The sequence below is a fragment of the Diceros bicornis genome, chromosome 22 (assembly GCF_020826845.1).
Source record: "Diceros bicornis minor isolate mBicDic1 chromosome 22, mDicBic1.mat.cur, whole genome shotgun sequence".
NCBI classification, from domain to species: domain Eukaryota; kingdom Metazoa; phylum Chordata; class Mammalia; order Perissodactyla; family Rhinocerotidae; genus Diceros; species Diceros bicornis.
The window spans coordinates 4984203-5010287 of record NC_080761.1 but is presented as its reverse complement, the minus strand read 5'-3'; the positions used below and the strand labels follow the sequence as shown (position 1 = coordinate 5010287).

The window sequence follows — 26085 nt, the reverse complement described above, 5'->3', positions numbered from 1 at the left end:
TGCTCCAACAAAAGCAGGGAGTAAACCAAGAAAGAATATAATAAGCAGAAGATCCAATATCAGAGAAAGGATAAAAGATTGGATGGTAATGAAGGAAAATCTTAGGATGATTGCAAAGAAGTTTTTGAACAGGAAAGGAAGGGGCTATTTATATCTGCCCAGATTTCCTTCTCAAAATATAGAATTTTATGTAAATGCCAAAAGAGTTAAAAGAAACCTCCACAAAGAGAGACAAACAAACACACACAAAGATAAGGAGAACAGATTGGTGGTTACCAGAGGGGAAGTGGGTGGGAGGAGGGCAAAAAGGGTAGAGGGGTACATATGTATGGTGACAGATAGAAACTAGACTTTTGCTGGTGAACACGATGCAGTCTATACAGAAGCTGAAATATAATGATGTACACCTGAAATTTACACACTGTTACAAACAAATGTGACCTCAATAAAATAAAATTTTAAAAAAAAGAAAAATTTTAAAAGAAGAAATCTCCACAAACTCTTAAATTAAAAAAAAAAAAGAAAAAGGAGGGGCCAGGCCAGTGGCAGAGTGGTTAAGTTCGCATGCTTCACTTCAGCAGCCCACGGTTCCTGGGTTCGAATCCTGGGTGCAGACGTGCACACTGCTCATCAGGCCATGCTGCATATGGGTGTTGTCCCATATACAAAATAGAGGAAGATGGGCACAGATGTTAGCTCAGGGCTAATCTTCCTCAACAAAAAGAGGAAGATTGGCAACAGATGTTAGTTCAGAGCCAATCTTCCTCTCCACACAAAAAAAAAAAGGAAAAGAAAAGAAAGAGACAGAAACAACAGCAGCAGTCATTTTGATATAGCAATGTTCTATGTTGATAGAAATATTGAAAGTTCTTATGAATAAGGGATTACCATATGAGCTATGTGCTTCCACAATGACCAACTTTAAGTTACAACATGATATTTAACAATGGTTGCCTTCAATTCTCTTGATCAGAAAAACGTTTAACAGAAATTAAAGAACAAATGTAAATGAGAAAGATTCAACTGTCTTCTTTTGATAAATGTTGCCTCTTTTTAAGCAAGGACAAGGGACAGTTTATCAATAGACATTTAACTGCTTTATTACCCAATTTAAAGGCCTCCCCAAAAGTCCAGGGAAGAAATTCAGTAAAGACAAATGGAATTTTAAAATGTGGTCACCAAGAAACAAGCAAACAAAAACAAAACCACCACCCTCCCGAACCATTTGGCCCGGTTCAGTCAAAGAGCTTCCTGAGGACCCTTGTATACTCTTAAATTCAACAAAAAGCATACAAGATTTCATAGGAAATCAGAGCACAGAACGTAGCTCTAGAAAATATTATATTGTCAAACTGATACCTCAGCAGTCATCCTAAGTGGAAAATGTGGAGAAAAACAAATTAGAGTGGTGCAGATTTTGAAGGCTTGTCCCACTCTGGTCTAACTGAAAGAAAAGACCATAATTAACATGTTCAGAATCATTTAGAATAAAACTCTTTCCTTAAATATAGCATTCTAAAATGTCAAACTAATACAATCCTAAAATGTCAACTATTTTTAGTATCTTTTTATTTTTTTAACTGACCAATGCAATTGGATTCCATTAACAGCTAATTTTTGCCAAATTTAATTCTAACAAACTCATTTAAGCTAAAAGATCATAAAGAAAGAATAAAATACTTATACCATATTTTTGCATTCCTACAATTCAAAGCAACAGGATCAAATTTTTTCAGGCTGTGAACAAACACTCCAAAATTAGGAGTGAAAATAAAGATTGAGAAGAAATGACTTCCCAGCCTTCAATTCAGTGGCATTAATATTAATGACAATCCCACTCATTTCAAAGGCATGTCCCAGAGTGTTTATATTATGAAAAATGGGTCTGGAATGTCATCTTCAGTAAATTTTAAATTGTTTAATCTGAGGTTTTGCTAGATTTGTAACAGCTGCACTTGTGTTTACAACTGTAATAGGTCTTTACAGCATGGCACTCTACACATTTTTTAGATCTGGTTGGTACAAACATGTTGTACTGATCAATGGAAATGAGTTTGGTATCTCTCTATAGCTACAAGTTTAGTCAGAATAAAGTTTTGTTTTGGATTAACATTGTACAACAAATGCATCATGGACCTTCAGAAGTTTTATAGTATTGGTTACAGAAGGATAGGACAAAAACTTCCATTCATATACAAACATTTGGAAAATGACTCAACTTGTGTTTGTGGAATTCAGATTTTGTTTGGGGAAAAGATACGCATATCAAATACACTGTGGATCTAATTTGTTTGCTGGCATTCATTGAGGGTCTCAGGGCACGTTACCAAGCAGAAATTGGTTAGGCAGTATTCAAAAATTACATTTCTTCTAATGCCTCTATTTATACAGTAGAAAGATGCAATGAAAGAGTCTGCCAAAGACTTGCTTAAGAATGTTTCAATAAGAAGCATCAGCAACCCTTGGACATGGGGCTGCTGGTGCAACGAAAAGAGCACCAGACAAGAATTAGTTTCCCAGGGTAACAATCAACAGCTTTGCCACTAACCCCAGTTTCCTTCTCTGTAAACATCTGAAAGAGAAGTTATTATTGAAGGTGATAAATAAATGGGAAGCAATAGGATTTACTGGAGCACATGAGGAAGCCATTTGGCCTAAAACTAATTTTGCCTGACCTTGTTTTTCCAAAAGGGTCTGACATGGCCTTTGAACATGCGTTGTATATCTGCTTTAAGCATTTACTATGTCCCAAAGACAAGAACAAATACCCTTAAGATAAGGATGCCACTTGCTCCACACTGGCATTTCTTTAAGGATAAGCATTTCTCCCTAGGCTAGGATTTGATTGCTGTACTCATCCTGTGACCACCCAACCTGAGACAACAGACCTGCCACGCCCATCGAGACAGCAGACCAACCTGCTACCTGCCGTGTCCATCAATCGCTGTGCTGACAGAGCAATCTGACAGGGCAATCTTGTGACTACTGTAAAAGGGACATTGCAATCATATGTGATACATGCTCTTTGATGGTATATAACCGCTCTGTACACCCCACTTCTTTGGTGCCCTTCCTCCCTTGGGGAAGGAAGGCCCCAGGCTATATGGTCCTCAAATTTGGCTCATAATAAACTCACCCCAATTTTGATTTCAACAAAGGTGAATGTTTTCTGCTAAAACCAGCTGAGTCTAGGTAACCAGAAATGCTGGGCTCTTTCACTAACTGAAAAAGTTATCATGCCATGATAATTAAGATATATTTAAAAGTTGCACAAACAGAAGTAACCCCAGAAGTTCTTCAGCAGCTATCCTCTTTTTGGGCAACCTCTTGGGAACCCCCTAATCCTGGTCCAAATTAATATTTTGGAAAAGGCTCCACTCTATTTTTTTTTTTTTTAATGCTTATCTTACCTTGGCACATATGGTTACTGTAAGAATCACATACAATCTATATGAAAATAATTTAGAAAGTGCAAAACACATTTAATAGGGCTTGTGACCAAAGTAATGTTAGAAATGAATCAAGAAACCAAAAGAAGTAAAAAGGAAAAAAAAAAAAAATCTATGCTTATAAAATCCTGAAGTAAGGGGCCGGCCTGGTGGCACAAGCAGTTAAGTGCGCATACTCCGCTGCAGCAACCCGGGGTTCGCCGGTTCAGATATCAGGCGCTCACCAACGCACCGCTTGTCAAGCCATGCTGTGGCGGCATCCCATATAAAGTAGAGGAAGATGGGCACGGATGTTAGCCCAGGGCCAGTCTTCCTCAGCAAAAAGAAGAGGATTGGCAGATGTTAGCTCAGGGCCGATCTTCATCACAAAAAAAAAAAATCCTGAATTAAAAAAATCAGTAGAACCAAAGCTCTGATTTCTAAAGGATATAACTATACTATTATTCAGGAATAATAACAATAAACATTTTTCTACAGGTATGAAACTTTGAACACAGAGAACCCAGAGAACATAGAATATTATAGTAATTTCCCTGAAAAGTATGATAAATTTGTTCTGAACTACCCATTTTTTTCCCTAAGTGTTAGTCTGACAACCGAATGAATTTCAAAATGATTCAAGTTAGTAAATTACTTTAGACAAAGGTCATAAATTCAAATGCCCACAATGGTTAAGTTAAATGAGTAAAACAATCAAATGGGCTTGAAGCAACTGGAAGACAAAGCACTATCCAAAGAAGACAGCCAGAAGTTAGCTCCTGCCAGCTGCTACCAAAAGAGAAGTCAGATTTAGTGTAGTCAGATTGCCTTTCATCCAAAACAAGGCTGAAAATACGGATTTTTTAAGGTGAAATTGCTTAAATTGCTTACACATTTAAATGTTAGTAAATGACTCAAAAAAACCTTAAAATATCATGCAAGCCACACAAAACATATCTGCCAGGAAGATATGGTCTCCGCTTTACCATCTCTACTATGTTTGGTTTATAAATACCTATTTAAAATACCATTACAAGGTTGAAAGGAACTGTGGTGACTTTTTTTAATGCTTCAATTATACTATGATTCATGATAATGTATTCAATGGGATTATTTTTTCTTATGAAAATTATTACCTTAAATTTTGTCAAGCAAGAGAAATTATCTGGCCAATGGCAAATAGGAGACACTAAGCAATTCTTGTGTTACCAAATACCCAAGGATGCCATGACACCACACTCCCCTCAATCTATCCTGGAAGATAACCTTGGCCAGAGCAGGAATCAAGTCTATTTTGTTCACTGTTATATCCCCAGCACCTAGCACAATGCCTGATACATAACAGGTGTGTGTGACAGAGTTTAAGAGTGCTCTCCACATCTGGGGGCAACCGAGTACTTCCCAGCTCCTTGGTAGTTAGGCTGGCCATATGACTAAGTTCTGACCAAAGGAATGAGGGCATAAGTGATGTATACTACTTCCAGGCCTGGCCCCTAAAACATCCTGTGCAGTCTTCTACCTTCTCCCCCAATACACAAGGCTGGAAGTAAAGGCCTCTGAGTCAGTGCAGCCAGAAAATGAAAAGGGCCCAGATCCCGGAGACTGCAGGAAATCTGCACCCAGGAAAACTGCACAAAAGAGACATCTATCATAAAGGGGACTGTGACATCAGTAAAAATTAGCACTTGAATTACGTTAAGCCACTGAGATTTAGGAGTTTGTTATCACAACTAGCATTTACTTTGACTAAGAGTGTGTTCAGTATTTATTAAATGAATGCCAAGACAAATAAACAGATGCCTCAGCCAATTAAGAATCTAGGCTTCAAAACTTCAAAGATTCCCGGGGCCGGCCCTGTGGGGTAGTGGTTAAGTTCGTCATGCTCGACTTTGGCAGCCTGGGTTCGCAGGTTCAGATCCCAGGCGTGGACCTACACCACTCATCAGCCATGCCATGGCAGCGACCCACATACAAAATAGAGGAAGACTGGCACAGATATTAGCTCAGAGCTAATCTTCCTCAAGCCAAAAAAAGGAAGATTGGCAACAGATATTAGCTCAGGACGAATCTTCCTCAGAAAAAAAAAAGAAAAAGAAAAAGAAAAAAGAAAAGTTCAGGGCCGGCACCATGGCTTAGCGGTTAAGTGCGTGCGCTCCGCTGCCGGGGGCCCGGGTTCGGATCCTGGGCGCGCACTGACGCACCACTTCTCAGGCCATGCTGAGGCCGCGTCCCACATACAGCAACTAGAAGGATGTGCAGCTATGACGTACAACTTTGGGGGAAAATATAAATAAATAAATAAAAATTTTAAAAAAGAAAAAAAAAAGAAAAGTTCAAAGATCCCTGTCCCTCAGAGTTGGCTAACAAATACGAAAGTAATGACCTTGAACCTCATTATGGACACTCTGGCTTGCATTCTAAAACAAACGACAATTGTGGAGAACCACCCCAGAATTACCAAAAAGGGAGTCAAAGTTACATGAGGATAGAATCTCCAAGAATGTAAGTGTACCTCAATAGGGGCAGAAAAAGCATGTCACAAAAATTAGTATCCATTCATGATAAAAACTCTCATTAGGGGCCGGCCCGGTGGCATAGTGGTTAAGTCTGTGCACTCCACTGCAGCAGCCTGGGGTTTGCAGGTTCGGATCCTGGACAAGGAAAGATGCACTGCTTGTCAAGCCATGCTGTGGCAGCGTCCCATATAAAGTGGAGGAAGACGGGCGTGGATGTTGGCCCAGGGCCGGTCTTCCTCAGCAAAAAAGAGGAGGATTGGCAACAGATGTTAGCTCAGGGCTAATCTTCCTCACCAAACCAAAAAAAAACTCTCATCAAATCAGGAATAGAGGGAAACTTCCTTGACCTGATAAAGGCTATCTACAAAAAACCTATAGCTACCGTTATACTTCACGATGAAAGAAGGAATACTCGGAAAACTTAATACTGTTCAGCTATCAATTCTCCTAACACGATCTACAGATTCAATGCAATCTCAATCAAAATCTCAAGAGGGTTTTTTGGAGATATGGACAAGCTAATTCTAAAATGTAAATGTAAATAATCTAGAATAGTCAAACAACTTTGAAAAGAATGAAGTTGGAGGACTTACAGTACTTGATTTCAAGACTTATTAAAAGGATACAGTAATCAAGGCATTCAACACGTATACAGATCAATGGAACAGAAGAAAGAGTTCAGAAATAGAGCCACACAGACATTGTGTGATTTTTGGCAAAGATCCAAGGCAATTCAATAGGGAAAGAACAGTCTTTTCAAGAAATAGTGCTGGAACAACTGGAAAGCTATATGTAAAAAAATAAACCTGAATCCTTTTCTCATACAATACATAAAAATGAACTTAAAATGGATCACAGATCCAAAATGTAAGAGCTAAAAACTATAAAATCTCTACAAGAAAACAGGATAAAATCTTAGTAACCTTGGGATAGGCAAAGATTTCTTAAATAGGACACAAGAGGCACAAACTTTAACATAAAATAATCAATAAACTGGACTTTATCAAAATTAAAACTTCCTGCTCTTCGAAAGATACCATTATGAAAATGAAAAGGGAAGCCACAGACTGGGAAGAATACATTTGCGAATCATGTATCTGACAAAGGACTTGTATTAGAGAAATGTAATTTAAAACTACTATGAGATATCACTACATACCCACTAGAATGGCTAAAATTAAAAAGACTAACCATACCAAATATTGGTGAGGATGTGAAGCAACTGGAACCCCTCATATACTGCTGGCAGGAATATAAAATGGTATAATCACTTTCAAAAATAGTTTAGCAATTTCTTAAAAAGTTAAAACTTTCATCTACCCTACAATCTAGCCCTTCCACTCCTAGATTTTTACCCAAAAGAAATGAAAGCATGTGTCCACAAAAAGACTTGTATATAAATATTCATAAGTTTTATGTGTATAGAAAAAACTGAAAACTACCTTGAAAGATAAACTGTGCTATATCCAAACAATTAAATAATACTCAGCAATAAAAAGGAATGAACTGTTAATACATGCTACAACATGGACAACTCTCAAAACAATGGTGCTAAGTGAAAAAAAAGAGTACCTACTGTCAATTCCATTTGTATAAAGTTTTAGAAAATGTAATTAATTTATAGTTACAGAAAGCAGATTAATGACTGCCTGGGAACGGGGGGCGGGGTGGAGTGGAATAGGAAGGAGGATGACAAAAGGGCACTAGGAAATTTGGGGGGGTGATATATGTGTTCATTATCTTAATCGTGGTGATGGTTTCAAGGGTGAATTCTTATTCAGGGTACAATCTGATGTGTTTTGACATACGTGCAGCTCACTGTATATCAATAATACCTCAATTAAAATGTTTTTAAAAATAACTAATGTATATTCAACTAGTCATAGCCACTGTGGCCACAAAACAATGTAACCAAAGATGGTTCTGCTCAAGTATAAGAATATTTTCAAAGATTTGTCCCATTTTCACCATTTTGTCTCAAGAATAGATAATTCTTTAAAAGCTCAAATTATTTTAAAATTAGGGGCCGGCCCAGTGGCACAAGAGGTTAAGTGTGCGTGCTCCACTGCGGCAGCCCGGGGTTCACTGGTTCAGATCCTGGGTGTGCACCGACGCACCACTTAGCAAGCCATGCTGTGGCGGCGTCCCATATAAAGTGGAGGAAGATGGGCACGGATGTTAGCTCAGGGCCAGTCTTCCTCAGGGGAAAAAAAAAAAAAAAAGAGGAGGACTGGCAGATGTTAGCACAGGGCTGATATTCCTCACAAAAAAATTAATTAATTTAATTAAACAAATTACTTAAATTATTTTAAAACTAAAAGGACTTAGTACAGTGTTAGTTCCATTGCACTTTTACTTAACTTACAACTACTAATTTTAAAATAAAATCAATCTGATTACAGCATTTCATATGAAAACATTTTTATGTTTGTTACTGCTAAAACTGGCTGCATAGTTTCAAAAAAATACCAATTCATCAAAATACTTATCAGCAAGCAAAATTTTCACTATCTTTGCCAACGTTTTTTAGGGTAATGACCAGAAAATCTAATGGTGCTGATCAGAATCAGAAACAGGATATTCTTCTGGGTGTCAAATATTGCAGAAAATACTATTTGATAAATAAAATGTCTTGCTGCTATACTACTAATACAGGGTTACTCACTCTCAAGGCTTATTGTTACTGGACCAAACGTGGGTCCCTTCTTGGGAGTTAAATCAAACTGCACCACAAGTAGTTGCTTCACGAAGTAGAATTTTTATTTGCAGCATGCAACAAAGAAAAATGAAGACCGTGGGGAATAATTTCACAAAGCTATGGCCCCCTGAACATGGGGAGGTGGGTAATTTTACTCGGGGTAGGGGATGAATATTCAAAGGGGAAGTTTCATCATCACATGTAGAGGTGGGCATAAGCTTACACATGCGTGGTTTAAAATCATGCTTCTACAGGGGCCGGCCCGGTGGCGCAAGCGGTTGGGTGTGCGCGTTCCGCTGCAGCGGCCCGGGGTTCGCCGGTTCGGATCCCGGGTGCGCACCGACGCACCGCTTGTTAGGCCATGCTGTGGCGGCGTCCCATATAAAGTAGAGGAAGATGGGCATGGATGTTAGCCCAGGGCCAGTCTTCCTCAGCAAAAAGAGGAGGATTGGCATTGGATGTTAGCTCAGGGCTGGTCCTCCTCACAAAAAAAAAAAAAAAAAAAAAAAAAAATCATGCTTCTACATACATCACATGACCTAAAAATGGCTGCTTTGCCCCTCCCAGAGGAGGGGAATTTACACTGTTAATGAGGGCAGGTTACTTAAGTACAACTCTCAGCCTATGTGTGCAGGTGTCAGTCTTGTGGTTGTGGTCTAGGCCCGTCTGGTCCTTTTCAGAGCGATTGGGTCCAGGGCGGTTGTCGCTTAGAATTTCTTCCCGGAACACAGCTAAAAACCGCCTAAGCTCAAGGCCCCAAGGTGTTAGATAAAGGAATACCTGTACCTTTCAAGAAGACAAGGTTAAACACAAAAGTTAGATTTTTAAGCAGGGCAAGGGAAGAGGGTTAGCGTCCATGTCTGCTGACACTATGATTACAGATACATAGCTAACAGCTTCAAATAAAAGCAGAAATTAGATCTCACTAGAAATTGGAAATGTCCCAATATACATTCTAATAGCCTATTATTACAAACTCTGATCTGCAGGGATAAACTAAGAAATATCATAATCCATGTTGGACAAGGTCAAGTTTGGGTACCCCAAGTTCAGAAAGCTAGGGCTAAGTACAAATGATTCTTTCAGACAGGCTTACCAATTAATCAGAATGTATAATCTGCATGCATTGTGTACACCACATACACTAGGAATTATTCTAGGATGCTGCTGGTTTCTAGTCACTGAAACCCAACTCTTCATCAAGATAGGCTAAATTATGCTTTGTTAACTTTTTGCTCATGCTGTCTGTTCAATGTGGGTATGGGAGGTGGAAGGCATGAGAAGGGTCGGCTTACTCATGGATCCAGGACAACGGGTACTGACATCTCAGCACCTGGCCCCCATAATCACCACTGCAAGCAGGAGAGAGAGTCAGAAGGTCATGCATCTACTACTAAATGTTTCTACCTGGAAGTACCTGCTTAAAATCTACTGGCTAGAACTATCACATGGCCCTGCATAGCTACAAGTGAACTGGGAAATGTTAGGAAGGATACAGATCTCCAGTAAGCAGTTAATGTGTCTGCCACATCAATTAAATCTGGCTAAAACAATAAAAGGAATTTATTGGTTCAAGAAACTGGCAAGTCTAGAGATAGGGCAGACTTCGTAGTTGATTCATCTCTCCACCCTGCTCCTCTCATGATAGCAAAATACCTCAGTCATTACTGGAGTCACACTATACACCACACCACCCAAAAAGAGAGTATACACTTCTGTTCTAGCATCCCAAGTAAGAGACCTCATATGTATTCAGACTGGACTTGCTTAAGCTTATGCCTATCCCTAACCAATGATTATGACCATGGAAATTTTATTGCCTATTTTAAGGCTGACTGTTTTAAGTCAATCAGAGTTCACCCCCAAAGGTACAAGTGAGATCAGTGCTCTCTAAAGCCTATATAATGGTGACTACTTAAAGAAAACCTAGGCCCTGTTAGGGAGGAGGAAAGGAGGAGAGGATGCTGGGTAGGCACCCAACGAAGGCCAATAACCCAACAAAGGCCAAAAGTTGTGGAAATAAGGCACACACACACAAGACAACAGTATGAACTAGAATGCATAAGGACAGAGGAAAAGTCATTATTCATAACCACAAATGATCACCAAGGAATCAGGAGTTAAGAAGGAAATCTATGAGAACAGCAAGTGAGTATACAAGCAGAATCAAAGAGATAGGATTAGGGTTAAGTACAAGAAGGATTTAATGTGACTGCTTTAAATAAAAAACGACAACAAAACAATAACAAAAAGGAACCAGCCCCAGGAGGATGTTGGAAGTCACTAAGGTAAAAAGCACATTGAAATTCCTATGACAGAAGCAAAACAGTTTAACAATTCTGCGCCTTCTAGGTAAGGGATCACAGAGCCAAACTCACATTCTTAAATAAGGCCTGCCCTGAATCATTTTGTGTGTGTGTGAAAAACAGCAGTCTCCAACTGTCTTATGGGTAGTCACCAGAGTACCAGACCCCAGATGTCAGATTCTGCTAAAATAGGTTAAATTTACATAAAATGTGTATATGACACATATATTCTCTATTACAAAATCAGCATTGGGCCTCTAGAGGAAAATGAAAAAACAACAATCCCAGGGATCTGAAAAGTGAAAACGATGGGGTAAAAGGTAATGAGAAGTGTGATCAGACAGATAGATGTAAAGTCAGGTCATCTGGGGGTCCTGCCCACTGGATGTCATAATGCTATCCACAGCCCAATTCCTTTCCCCTTCCCCTCCCCTCCTACTCTCTAACCCCATTTCCCATGGTACCTGTATTGTTTCTAATTTTCAAAGGCCTGGGAAGGAACAAAGGAAATATAAAGCTCAATTCATCACTATCCAAAAGCCTGATACTCTCACCAAAACCTACCATTTGTCATATAAAAGTGGCAGTAACTCTAGGTTTTACTCACAATTCAAGAAAATGAATAGGCTAACTAGTCCCACCATTCACTATTTCTTGAGGAAGTTGGAAGCAAAGACAATGGATCAGTCTGGGTCTAATCGGGACAGAGAAACCACATAGTAATTTGAATAGAGAAAATCAAATATAAAGAATATTCACTACAACAAAGAATTAGAGTACTGAGAGATTGGCTAGTCAGAAGCAAAGGGAACTAAAGAACATAGGGACAGCAGATCTAAGGTGCACCTACTTACTCCTAGGGCTGAGATACAGTGCCCAAGGAACAGCACATTCTTTTCCCCCCAAAATGAGATCTAGACCTTGTTGGAGAGGGCAGAGCCATGGCTCAATGAATGGCAATGAAGTCACTGTGGTGCTACACCAGCACAACTTGTTGGAAATCCACCTTTTGTAACTTGCCAGAAATCCACCCTGTATGACGCCATGAAAAGCTGTTCATAAGGAGGTGTCTCACTAGAGGCACCCTGTTACAAAATCACTGGGGGGGGGTTGCTGGGGTAAGCTGTTGGCAGGGTGCTGCTGGCATAGTGCACTACAGGAATAGGCGCTGGAGGAGCCTGGTGCACCCAGGGGTCTGGCACTGTAGCACACACGAGCACCCAGGAGGCCCACATTGAAGCAGCCACACGCTGGAGGAGACAGTCAAGCTACAGGAGCTGGGCACTGGGGAAGCCATGTGGGCTGCAGGAGCTAGAGGTACTTGTCTTGACATAACATAAAATACATTGGTCTACTTGCTGATTGGACCTGATGAACAAGAAGTAGAAAGTACTTTAGATGCCTCAATAAGACATATGCCAACAAGTGGGTGGGAGATAAACCCCACAAAAATTCATGGGTTCCCTACATCAGTGAACTTATTGGGATTTAATCGTTTGGAACAGAAGTTAGCAAACTTCTGTAGAGGTCCACACAGTAAATATTTTAGGCTTTGGGGCAATATATGGTCTTTGCCATATATTCTTCTTTGCTTCCCACCAAACACTTAAAAATATAAAAAACACTGTTACCTCATAGGTCATACAAAAACAGACAGCAGGCCAGATTTTGCCTACAGGCCATAGTTTGCTGATTCCCAGTCTGGTACATATTGAGATATCTTCTACAAGGTGAATTATAAGTTTTCCACGTTGCACCATCTACCAGGCAAAGAAGCATAACACTGAGGTAGGCCTTTTTGAATTTTGGAGGCAACATATACCACATTTGCATGTGCTATTTTGACTCACCTATAGAGTCACATGTAGAGCTGGAATCAGAGCAAGAGAAGGCTTTACAGCTCAGATCCTTCAGGAATAAAGGTTTGCTTATTCACTAGGTAAAAAAACACAACCATCTAAGGCTCCAGCTGAGGGCAAAGGAAATACAGACTAGGTAGTGGAAAGAAGTCATAGTTGTCAATTATGGCCTTGTGGCCAACTACAGAAACAAAGACTGTAGTAGTTTTGGATATTTGCTTATTATATGTATGTATTCATGTATATATATTAGCAAATTTTCTTCTCTCCCATTCTCACTTTTATTTTATATACAAGTAGTTGGAAGTTAACTTGCAATTTAGTTTTTAGGCAACAGAAGTTCTGTGGGACTGTGGATCATTTTGAAAAGTAATACAGTTAGCAATAAACACAACAACTCTCGGGATTGTGCATCTGCTCATTTTGGGAAAAGCTAAACACTTGTTCACTTGTAAGATGACAGCTCTATCTTGTTAGGTAGCCAATGGGTCAAAAAAGAAATTGCAAAGGAAATTAGAAAATATCTTGAACTTAATGAAAACAAAAACACAACATATCAAAATTTGTGGGATGCTGCTTAAGCAGTGTTTGAACAGAAAATCTGTAACTTTGAACAGCTGCATTAAAAAAGAATAATGGTCTCAAATCAATAACTTAAGAATAAACCTAAGAAACTAGAAAAACAAGACCAAATATCCCAAAGCAAGCAGACGGAAAGATATAATAAAGATTAGAGCAGGGACTGATTGAACAGAAAACAGAAAAACAATAAACTCATGAAAGAAAAAGTTGGTTCTTTGAAAAAAATCAACAAAATTGACAAACATTTAGCTACTTCAATCAAGGAAAAAAAGAGAAAAGATACAAATTACCAAAATCAGAAATGAAACGGGCCATCATTACTGACTCTATAGATATAAAAAGGATTTTAAGGGAAAATTGAACAACTTTTATGTCAACAAATTACATAACTTAGATAATGAAAAAAAAATCCTAGAGAGAAACAAATTGCCAAAACGTACTCAAGAAGAGAGAGAAAATTAAAACGGTCCGATAACAAGAAACTGAATTTGTAATTTAAAATTTTCCCATAAAGAAGAATCCAGGAACAGATAACTTCATGGGTGAATTCTATCAAATATTTAAAGAAGGAATAATACTAATCCTCTTTCAGAAAATATAAGAGGACGGAACACTGAACAACTCATTCTAAGATATGTATTAGCATAAGACTAAAATCAGACAAAGACATCACAAGAAAATTACCAACCAATATTCCTTATGAACACAGACACAAATATCCTAAATAAAATATTACCAAACCAAATCTAGTAGCATATAAAAAGGATTATGCACCATGGTCAAGTGGGATTTATCCCACGAATGCAATGTCTGTATAACAATAAAAAATCAATTAATAGATGAGTGACATCAGCACTACGGTGGAGTGAGCTTTCCCCCTTAGACTCTGCCCCCCTAAGATACAACAAACAAGACACTCAAATACCAACAGAGGATATTCACACAACACAAAAGACATCTGAGAGACCCACACAGCCTTACATCTGAAGGTGGAGGTGCTGGTACCCCCAGAGGAAGTAGAAGGAAGTAGGGAGAAATCCTCTCCTTCCGCAACAACAGCGACCCAGGGACCAAGCCCACGTGGCTCTCTGGGGGGGGGGGGGTGAGGGGGAGGGCGGCCTTCCGCAGGAAAACAGTCACTCTCCAAGTTCTCTCACAGCCTGTGGAAAATTCCCATACAGAGGGGACAGAACTGTTGCGGGGGTGTCTTCAGCAAGTTAGCACTCCAGGAGAGCAGATAGTGAGGGAAGAACGAGAAGCCCCCAGGATGGAGCAGGCAAAAGAAAGAGCCCCTCCCCTCCAGAACCACGTGGCTCTCAGAGACAGAAGAGGGAGGGGCAGCCCTCCATGGGAAAACTGTAGCTCTCCAAGTTCTCTCACAGCCTATGGGAAATTCCCATATGGAGGGAACTGAACTTTTGCAAGGGTGTCTTCATCAAGCTAGGACCCCAGGAGAGCAGACAGTGAGGGAACAACGAGAAGCCCCCAGGACTGGGTACACAAAAGGAAGACCCCTCCCCCCACCCAGAACACCAGCACAGCTGGTGGGCCAGAGTGCCCACAGATCGCAGCGGGCTCAGAATACAGAGCTCTTGACCCCCACACAGTGGCAGCAAGTGAAAGCGAGATATCTTCAGAAGGAGGAAAAATAAGCCAACGCCCTTAGGCACCATGCAAAGATATATTAAATCTCTAGACCAAAAGGAAAAGGACAAACACGCAGAAATCAATCCTGAAGGCACAAAAATTTATAACCTAAACAACAGAGAATTCAAAATAGCTATCATAAAAAAGCTCAACAAACTACAAGAAAACACAGATATACAATTCAATGAAATTAAGAAGTTTTTCACAAAAGAGATTGAAACTACAAAGAAAAACCAATAAGAAATGTTGGAGATGAAAACCACAATGGAGAAGATAAAGAAAAATCTGGAATCTTTAGAGAACAGAGCTGATAATATGGAGGAAAGAATTAACAACATTGAGGATAGGAATGCAGAAATGCTCCAGATGGAAGAGGAGAGAGAACCAAAACTAAAAAGAAATGAAGAAATTCTCTGAGAAATACCCGATTCAATCAGGAAATGCAACATAAGGATTATAAATATTCCAGAGAAATAAGAGAGGGAAAAAGGAGCAGAGAGCTTGTTCAAAGAAATAATAGCTGAAAACTTTTTTAATTTTTTTTTTTCCTTTGTGAGGAGGATCAGCCCTGAGCTAACATCTGCCAATCCTCCTCTTTTTGCTGAGGAAGACTGGCCCTGGGCTAACATCTGTGCCCATCTTCCACCACTTTACATGGGATGCTGCCACAGCATGGCTTGCCAAGCGGAGCATTGGTGCGCGCCTGGGATCCGAACCAGCGAACCCCGGGCTGCCGCAGCGGAGCATGCGCACTTAACTGCTTGCGCCACCAGGCCGGCCCAGCTGAGAACCTTTTGTAAACCTGGGGAAGGAGATGGAAATACAAGTGAATGACGTCAACAGGTCTCCTAAATATATCAACATGAAAAGACCCTCTTCAAGGCATATCGTAGTAAAGCTGGCAAAAATCAATGATAAAGAAAACATATCAAGGGCAGCAAGACAAAAAAAAATAACGTACAAAGGAATTCCTATCAGGCTCTCAGCCAATTTCTCGGCAAAACTTTACAGGCTAGGAGAGAGTGGTATCATATATTCAAAATTCCGACAGACAAACACTTTCAGCCAAGATCACTCTATCCAGTGAAAATATCCTTCAGATATGAGGGAGAAATAGCAAATATCCCAGATATACAAAAGCGAAGGGACATCATTGCCACAAGAACTCCACTACAATGCTCAATAAGGCCCTAATGCCTGAAAAAAAAGACAAAGGGGATACAAAACTTTGAGCAAGGAGAAAAATAGGTAGACAAAATCAGAAAAATTGCAGCTCTCTATCAGAATGGGTTAGCAAACACTTAATTATAGCACTAAAGATTAAGGAAAGGAAAATACCAAAAATAAACATAACCTCATCACTTTAAACAAACTCACAATACAAGATGGAATAAGTTGTGACAATAATAACTTGGAAGAGGAAGAGGAAAGGGATGGAATCGACTTAGTCTAAGGAAATAAGAGGCCGTCAGAAAATGGACTATCTCATCTATGAAAGTTTTTATACAAACCTCATGGTAACCACTACACAAATAATCAGAACAGAGACACATGTGATAAATAAAAAGAAAACTAAGAAAACCATCATACAGAACTACCAAACTGAATTGGTACTCCGAAACACATGGGACGAGACACAAAGTAAATGCAACAGAACCAGAAAATGAGCAATAAAATAACAACAGTAAGCCCTCATATATCAGTAATCACTCTAAATGTAAATGGATTGAATTCTCCAATCAAAAGACGCAGAGTGGCAGGATGGATTAAAAACAAGATCCAACAATATGCTGCCTCCAGAAAACACATCTCAGCTCTAAAGACAAACACAGGCTCAGAGTGAAAGGATGGAAGACAATACTCCAAGCTAATGGCAAACCAAAGAAAGCAGGTGCTGCCATACTTATATCAGACAAAGTAGACTTCAAGATAAAACAGGCAATGAGAGACAAATAGGGGCAATATATAATAATAAAAGGGACACTGCACCAAGAAGACATATCATTTATAAATATATAAACACCCAACACAGGAGCACCAAAATACATAAAGCAACTATTAACAAACCTAAAAGGAGATAACAACAACAACACAATAATAGTAGGGGATCTTAACACCCCACTTACATCAATGGATAAAGCATCCAGACAGAACGTCAATAAGCAAATAGTGGACTTAAACAAAAAGCTAGATGAGATGGACTTACTAGATATACATAGAGCACTCCATCCAAACACAGCAGATTACACGTTCTTCTCCAGCATGCATGGAACATTCTCAAGTATAGACCATATGCTGGGAAACAAAGCAAGCCTCTACAAATTTAAGAAGATTGAAATCATAACAAGCGTCTTCTCTGACCACAATGCTATGAAACTAGAAATCAACAACAAGAAAAAAACTGGGAAAGTGACAAAGATGTGGAGACTAAACAACATGCTACTTAACAACTAATGGATCACTGAAGAAACTAAAGGCGAGATCAAAAAATATCTGGAGACAAATGAAAATGAAAATACAACATACCATCTCATACAGGATGCAGCAAAAGTGGTCCTGCGAGGGAAACTCATAGCAATACAGGACCACCTTAACAAAAAGAAAAATCCCAAACAAGCAACCTTCAACTACACTTAACAGAATTAGAAAAAGAACAAACAAAGATCAAAGCCATCAGAGGGGGGAAAATAATAAAAATTAGAGCACAAATAAATAAAATTGAAACAGACAAAAAAAACAGTAGAAAGGATCAATGAAACAAAGAGCTGGTTCTTTAAGAAGATAAAAAAAATTGACAAACCCTTAGCCAGACTCACTAACACAAAAAGAGAGAAGGCTCATATAAATAAAATTAGAAGTGAAAGAGGAGAAATTACAATGGATACCACAGACATACAAAAGATTATAAAAGAATACTATGAAAAACTATATGCCAACAAATTGGGTACCCTAGAAAAAATGGATAAATTCTTAGACTCATACCACTTCCCAAAACAGAATCACGAATAGAGAATCTGAATAGAACAATCACAAGTAAAGAGATTGAAATAGTAATCAAAAATCTCCCAAAAAATAAAAGTCCAGGACCAGATGGCTTCTCTGGAGAATTTTACCAGGCATTCAAAGATTTAATATCTATCCTTCTCAAACTATTCTAAAAAATAGAGGAAGATGGAACATCTCCTAACTCATTCTACGAGGCCACCATCACCCTGATCCCAAAGCCAGAGAAGGACAACACAAAGAAGGAAAACTACAGGCCAATATTGTTGATGAACATAGATGCAAAAAATCCTCAACAAAATATTGGCAAACCAAATACAGCAATACATTAAAAAGATAATACACCATGATCAAGTGGGATTTATACCAGGGACACAGGGATGGTTCAACATCTGCAAATCAATCAACGTGATACACCACATTAACAGAACGAGGAATAAAAACCACATACGATCATCTCGATAGATGCAGAGAAAGCATCTGACAAGATCCAACATCCATTTATGATAAAAACTCTCAACAAAATGGGTATAGAAGCAAAGTACCTCAACATAATAAAGGCCATATACAACAAACCCACAGCCAACATCACATCCAACAGGGAAAAATTGAAAGCCATCCCTGTGAGAACAGGAACAAGACAAGGGTGCCCACTCTTGCCACTCTTATTCAACGTAGTACTGGAGGTTTTGGCCAGAGCAATTAAGCAAGAAAAAGGAATAAAAGGAATCCAAACAGGCAACAAAGAAGTGAAACTCTCGCAGTTTGCAGACGACATGATTTTATATATAGAAAACCCTGAAGAATCCATTGGAAAACTATTAGAAATAACAACTACAGCAAAGTTGCAGGATACAAAATGAACTTATAAAAATCAGTTGCATTTCTATATGCTAATAACAAACAGAAAGAGAACTCAAAAAGATAATCTCATTTACAATCGCAACAAAAAGAAGAAAATATCTAAGAATAAATTTAACCAAGGAGGTGAAAGACCTATACAATGAAAACTATAAGACATTATTTAAAGAAATCGATGATGACAAAGAAATGTAAAAATATTCCATGCACATAGATTGGAAAAATAAACATAGTTAAAATGTCCATACTACCTAAAGCAATCTACAGATTCAATGCAATCCCAATCAGAATCCCAATGACATTCTTCACAGAACTAGAACAAAAGAATACTAAAATTCATATAGGGCAACAAAAGACCCCAAATAGCTAAAGCAATCCTGAGAAAAAAGAATTAAGCTGAAGGCATCACAATCCCTGACTTCAAAATATACTACAAAGCTATAGTAATACAAACAGCATGTTACTAGGTCAAAAACAGACATACAGATCAATGGAACAGCATTGAAAGTCAAGAAATAAAACCACACATTTACGGACAGCTAATCTTTGACGAAGGAGCTAAGAACATACAATGGAGAAAGGAAAGTCTCTTCAATAAATGGTGCTGGGAAAACTGGACAGCCACATGCAAAAGAATGAAAGTAGACCATTTTCTTTCGCCATACACAAAAATTAACTCAAAATGGATCAAAGACTTGAAGGTGAGACCTGAAACTGTAAAACTCCTGGAAGAAAATATAGGCAGTACATTATCTGACATTCATCATAGAGGGATCTTTTCGAATTCCATGTCTACTTGGACAAGGGAAACAAAAGAAAAAATAAACAAGTGAGACTTCATCAGACTAAAGAGCTTCTGCAAGGCAAATTAAACCAGGATCAAAATAAACAGACAACCCACTAGCTGGGGGAAAATATCTGCACATCATATATCCGACAAGGGGTTAATGTCCATAATATATAAAGAACTCACACAACTGAACAACAAAAAAACAAACAAGCCAATCAAAAAATGGGCAGAAGATATGAACAGATACTTCTCCAAAGAAGATCTACAGATGGCCAACAGGCACATGAAAAGATGTTCAACATCAGTAATCACCAGGGAAATGCAAATCAAAACTACACTAAGATATCACCTTACACCCGTTAGAATGGCTATAATCACCAAGACAAAAAACAACAAATGTTGGCAAGGTTGTGGAGAAATGGGAACCCTAATTCACTGCTGGTGGGAATGCAAACTGGTGTAGCCTCTATGGAAAATAGTACGGAGATTCCTCAGAAAATTACAAATAGAAATACCTTATGATCCAGCTATCCCACCACTGGGTATTTATCCAAAGATTCCGAAATCAACAATCCAAAGAGGCTCATGCACCCCTATGTTCATTGCAGCATTACTCACTATAGCCAAGACGGGGAAGCAACCCAAATGTCCCTCTACTGATGAATGGATAAAGAAGATGTGGCATATGTATACAATGGAATACTACTCAGCCATAAAAAAGACAAAATTGTCCCATTTGCAAAAACATGGACAGACCTGGAAGGCATTATGTTAAGCGAAATAAAGCACAGAAAGAAAGACAAACACTGCGTGATTTCACTCACATGTGGAAGATAAACTAACACACAGACAGAGAGAACAGTTTGGTGGCTACCAGGGGCAATGGGGTTGGGGAGTGGGCACAAGGGATGAAGGGAGGCATTTATATGGTGACTGACAAACAATAACGTACCAAAATTTCACAATGTCATAAACTATTACAACAGTGGCACAGCAGTTAAGTTCACATGCTCCGCTTCAGTGGCCTGGGGTTTGCAGATTCGGATCCCAGGTGCTGACTAATGCACTGCTTGTCAAGCCATGCTGTGGCTGCATCTCATATAAAGTAAAGGAAGATGGACATGGATGTTAGCCCAGGGCCAATCTTCTTCAGCAAAAAGAGGAAGATTGGCAACGGATGTTACCTCAGGGCTAATCTTCCTCACCAAAAAAAAAAGAATCAATTAATATAATAAATTATATTAACAGAACAAAGAAACTAAACCACATGGTCATGTCAATAAATGGAGAAGAGCATCTGGACAAACTCCAACATTTATTCATGGTAAGAACTCTTAACAATCTAGGAACAGAAGAAAGTTCCTCAACCTGATCAAGAGCATTTAGGAAAAACTTACAGCTAACATCATATCTATTAGTAAAAGATTAAATGCTTTCCCCTAAGATCAGGAACAAGTCAAGAATGTCCACTCTCCCCACTTCTATTCTGCAATGTACTGGAGGTTCTAAGCAAAAAAGAAAAGGAAAAAAGAAAAAAATTAAAGATATCCAGCTGCAAAGAGAAGCAAAACTGTCTATATTCACAGATGACATGAGAGTGTACATAGAAAATTCTAACGAATTCACAAAAAACCTGCTTGATGTAATAAACAAGCAATGTTGCAGGATATAAGATTAATATACAAAAATCAATTGCATTTTTACATACTGACAATGAATAATCCAAAAATGAAATTTGAAAAACAATTCTATTCACAAAGCATCAAAAATGAAACACTTTGAAATAAAGTTAACAAAACAAGGGCAAGATTTGTACACTGAAAATTACAAAACAGTGCCGAGAGAAATTAAAGATCTAAACATTCCACGTTCACGTTAAGACGACAGTTCTTCCCCAAACAGATCTACAGAGTCAATGCAATTTCTATCAAAATCCATCACAGCAGGCTTTTTGGGAAATAATGACAAGCCGATACTAAAATTAATATGGAAATGTAAGGAACCTAGAATAGCCAAAACAATTTGGAACAGGAGAAAAACACTGGAAGACTTATGCTACGCAATTTCAAAATTTACTATAAAGCTACCATAATCAAGACAGTGTGGTGATGGTATAAGAATAGGCATACAGATACTTGATACAGAAATAAGAGTCTAGAAATGATTTATGGCCAATTGATTTTTGACAAAAGTGCCAAGGCAATGAAATGGGGGAAATGACAGTTTTTTTCAGAAAATAGTCTTGGGACAACTGGACATCCACATACAAAAAGATGAATTTGGACCCATATTTCATACCACACACAAAAGTTAACAGAAATTGACCCTAACATAATCAAAAAAAAATTTTGATTAACTGGACTTCCTCAAAATTAAAAACTTCTGTGCTTCAAAAGATACCACAAAGAAAACAAAAAGACAAGTAACACTAGGAGACATTATTTGCAAAACACATATCTGATAATGGACTTGCATCCAGAATATACAAAGAATACTTAGAACTCAATAGTAAGACAAACAACCCAATTAAAAAATAGACAAAAGATTTCAACAGACATTTCGAAGACGACACTAGGAATTACTAATAAGCACATGAAAATATGTTCAACATCATTAGCCAATAGGGAAATGCAAATTAAAACCACAATAAGATACTACCTCACATCCCCTAGGATGACTATAAAAAAAGACACAACACGTGGAAATGTGGAAAAACTGAAACCCTCATTCATTGCTGGTGGGAATACAAAATGGTACAGTCACAACAGAAAACAGTTTGGCAGTTTCTTAAAAGGTTAAACATGAACTAACTATACAACACAGCAATTCCACTCATAGGTAGCTATGCAAGAAAAATGAAAACATATGTGCAACCAAAGGCTTGCACATGAATGCTCACTGCAACACTATTCATAATAGCCAAAAAGTAGAAGAAACTCAAACCAGCCGTGGTGGTCTAGTAGTTAAGATTCAGTGCTCTCACCGCCACAGCCCAGGTTCGTTTCCCAGTCAGAACATCACACCACCTGTCTTTTAGTTGTACTGTGGTGGCTATATGTTGCTGTGATGCTGAAAGCTATGCCACTGATATTTCAAATATCAGCAGGGTCACCCATGGTGGACAGGTTTCAGCAGAGCTTCCAGACTAGACAGACTAGGAAGATGGACCTGGCCACCCACTTCTGCAATTGGCCATGAAAACCCTATGAATGGCAGCAGAGCACTCTCTGATATAGTGCCAGAAGACATGAGGATGGTGCAAAAAGATGGCAGAAGGGTTCAGCTCTGGAGTACAAAGGGTTGCTAGGAGTAGGAATCAATTCAACTGCACTAACAACAAAAAGAAGCAACTCAAATGTCCATCAACTGATGAATGGATAAACAAAACGTGGTATATCCATACAATGGGACACTATTCAGCAACAAACAAGAACAAACTACTGATACATGCTACAACATGGATGAATCTCAAAAACATTACACTAAGTGAAAGAAATCAGACACAAGACAGCACTTATTTATGAATCCATTTATATTAAATGTCCAGAAAAGGCTAATCTAGAGAGACAGTAAATCAACGGTTGCCTGAGGCTGAAACCCAGAGCCAGGACTGACTATGAACTTGCACGTGCAAACTTGTTAGGCTGATGCAAATGTTCTAAAACTGAATTGTGGTGATCACTGCACAATTCCAAAATCTACTAAATTTACTAAAAATCATTTAATTCTTTAGAAAACAGGGTACATAGTCTCAAACAGCTGATTTCCATACAAAATCTGCCTTAATGTAACTAGAGAAAGGTATCAGGAAGATTATAGACGTTCCTATAGTAGAGATCTTACAGGGAAATGATTTCTACATACCCAGCAGAGTTAATGAAGAGCCTAAGAGAATGAACCAGATAACTCTGCAAGGTCTCTTCCAAACTGAGTCCAAAAAAGGTTTGATATTTAGTAGAAAATAAAAGGCTCAAGATTTGTATTATGTAGCTTTTCTGATGAATTTTTAAGTTTTTCCTTTTCTCCTACTGCATTTTCATTAAAACACTGCAAACTCAATGTACTCCTATACATGTTCTTTCATAGTAAAAAGTCAATCATTCAGGATCCATAAACGAGGACAGAGAATATACATACCCCAGCCTAAAATAAAATTTTATATATCCATTTGGTGCTGATTTTGAGCTTGATTTGAGGCTCCACCACTACCAACTTGGAACTGCCACACATGCGCGATTTCTCTGGTGCTCTCTGTGGCCTAAGTAATCAATCCAATCTTCTACTGGCCAGGCTGGCCTCCCTGTAGCTGGTTTTCATAAATACAAAATTTGTATAATTGTTACTGGAACTATTTGCTGAAATATGGAACTGGTTTAAAATACTATTTTAAAATGTACATGCACAGTTTCACATACACGAAGCAACACATCTTCCACATCCAGCCAATCAATCAAGTTAATGCTTTTCATCAGAGAAAAGAACAAAAAATTCCAACATACAGTTCGCCTTTCTTTTCTGGAGCCTTAGTAAACGTTTTTCAAGAAATCAAGAGGAATATGACTCAATAATGAAAAAATGAATTAAAATGTATAATACACCAAAGTATAATTAGCCCAATTCTAAAGAAGCAGGATCTAACTTTTACTCTGGAAAAGAGGCCTTTGATGTAACTAGGGAAAGCAAATTCTTTTTTGATGAAGTCTTTCTTGTACATGTATATGAGTAATGTATATGAGTGCTTATTCCCATGTGTATCTGGCACAGTACATTAGATAGAAACATCAATTCGATTTAAGTTTAATGGATAAAGTCACAATGAACATGTTTTCTATCTAAGCTTATGTAACAAATGATCCCAACACATGGTATGAATTCTATCATTTGTAACAACCTTTCTTCTCCTCTTGAGGGGAGTAATGAAAAAATGCTCAGAGCTGCACATTACTGAAGGTGAGTGACATCCATAAATAGCTGAAGTTGGGTGGCCCAAAAGTGCCCTGCTCGTCTGATAAATGCTAAGTCAACCACATCACAGTTAAGTTGCATTAAATGGGACACAGGTTAGAATGAAACCAGGAACCCAGGAACTTTCCAACAGTTTCCGATTAGCACAAAAGCACAGACAGGTCTTTGCTAGAAAATTCCTAGTCCTCCTTCCTTAAAATTCTGGTCCCAAATTTCTCATGTTTCAAAAACTCCAAATCTTTTCCCCCCTCCAGACGTCTAGCCCATACAACATGACCACAAAGGGTTCGTGGTTGTAAACGCGCCCACATAAAAAATACAAAAAAACAAGCCAATAAACACCACCCCAAAAAAATCTCTCAAGGGCTTTGGAAGTGATCCAGCCTGGCGTTCAGAGAAAGAATTGTGAGGAGACGCTCGCCCATCAGAACCTCCCACCCCTCGGGAAGAAAGGCCTGGGGGCGGGAGGGCCCACAACCGCGCCCGGGCTCCCCTAATTGGGCGTCGCCCCCCTCCCAGTTGTCCCGGCGGCGGCGGCGGCGGAGAGTGTGCGGCCAGCTCAAGAGGGTGATGTGCTGGAAGCGAGGTTTTCAAGCTCCCAGGACCCGGGAACAAGAAATTCACCTTTGTTCCTCTCCTTTTAAGTCGTAGCTGCCTGCGCTTAACGGACAAAAACCACCAAAACGCCAACTCCCAGCTACCACCGCTCTGGGGTCTCGGTTCCGCGTGACCCCTCCGCTGGATCCACCCCCGAAGCCGGTCCCGTCCTCTGACCACGCCCCTCGTCAGAGGCCCCGCCTCCGGGGGCTGGCACCGCCTCACGCCCCTTCCCACTGCCCCTCCTCCTCACCTCCCCTCCTCAGCTACTACCCGCGGCGGGGGGCCCCCCTTGCCCACCTAGAGGCGCGGAGAGCGCAGACGTTCTCGCGAGTCTTCCCTCCCTCTCTAACGTGTCCAACAGACCCCCCGAGGGAAGCGTCTGTCTTCGCTCTCCTCCTGCGGTCTCTCTCTTACCGGGTGGTCCGCGCCAGAGCTGCTTCAGCAGTTTGAGCAGTGGCGGAAAGGACGCCACCGCCCGCGTTCTGTGGCTTGAAAATTTGGGTTTGCCTCGTCGTACAGGCTTTTTGTTTTGTTCAGACTTTTTTGGAATTTTCCCGCGGTTGCTCGGCAGTGGAGCCGCGCGCGCGCGCACGTGCCCGCAGTGCACTCTGGGGCCTGGCGAGCGGCCCCGCGCGCCCCCTGCGGCATCGCGGGAAAATTCCGACGAATCTCGGGCTCGTGGGGGCGGGGCGGGTTGGGGACCCAGCTCCTGCTCGCCGGAAGTCGGCCTTGCCGAGCGGCTCCGGGGCGAGTGGGGCCTCTGCGGCCGCCCGGGCTCTAGTCTCGGGCAAGGTCTAGACGGCAGGGAGGATCCGAGGAGAAAAAGCCCG

The 26085-nt window shown here is 39.6% G+C and overlaps 1 protein-coding gene across 5 annotated transcripts in view; it reads right to left on the bottom strand.

Annotated features, from left to right (window-relative positions):
• Positions 1–25834, bottom strand: part of FANCC (FA complementation group C) — a 267168-nt gene extending 241334 nt beyond the window's left edge. For 3 of the 5 annotated variants that reach the window (XM_058565471.1, XM_058565467.1, XM_058565468.1), the window contains exon 1: positions 25670–25834. The gene's annotated coding sequence lies outside the window, so the exon portion shown is untranslated. The other 2 variants (XM_058565469.1, XM_058565470.1) reach the window with 2 other exon arrangements.
• Positions 25835–26085: the final 251 nt, after the last annotated feature.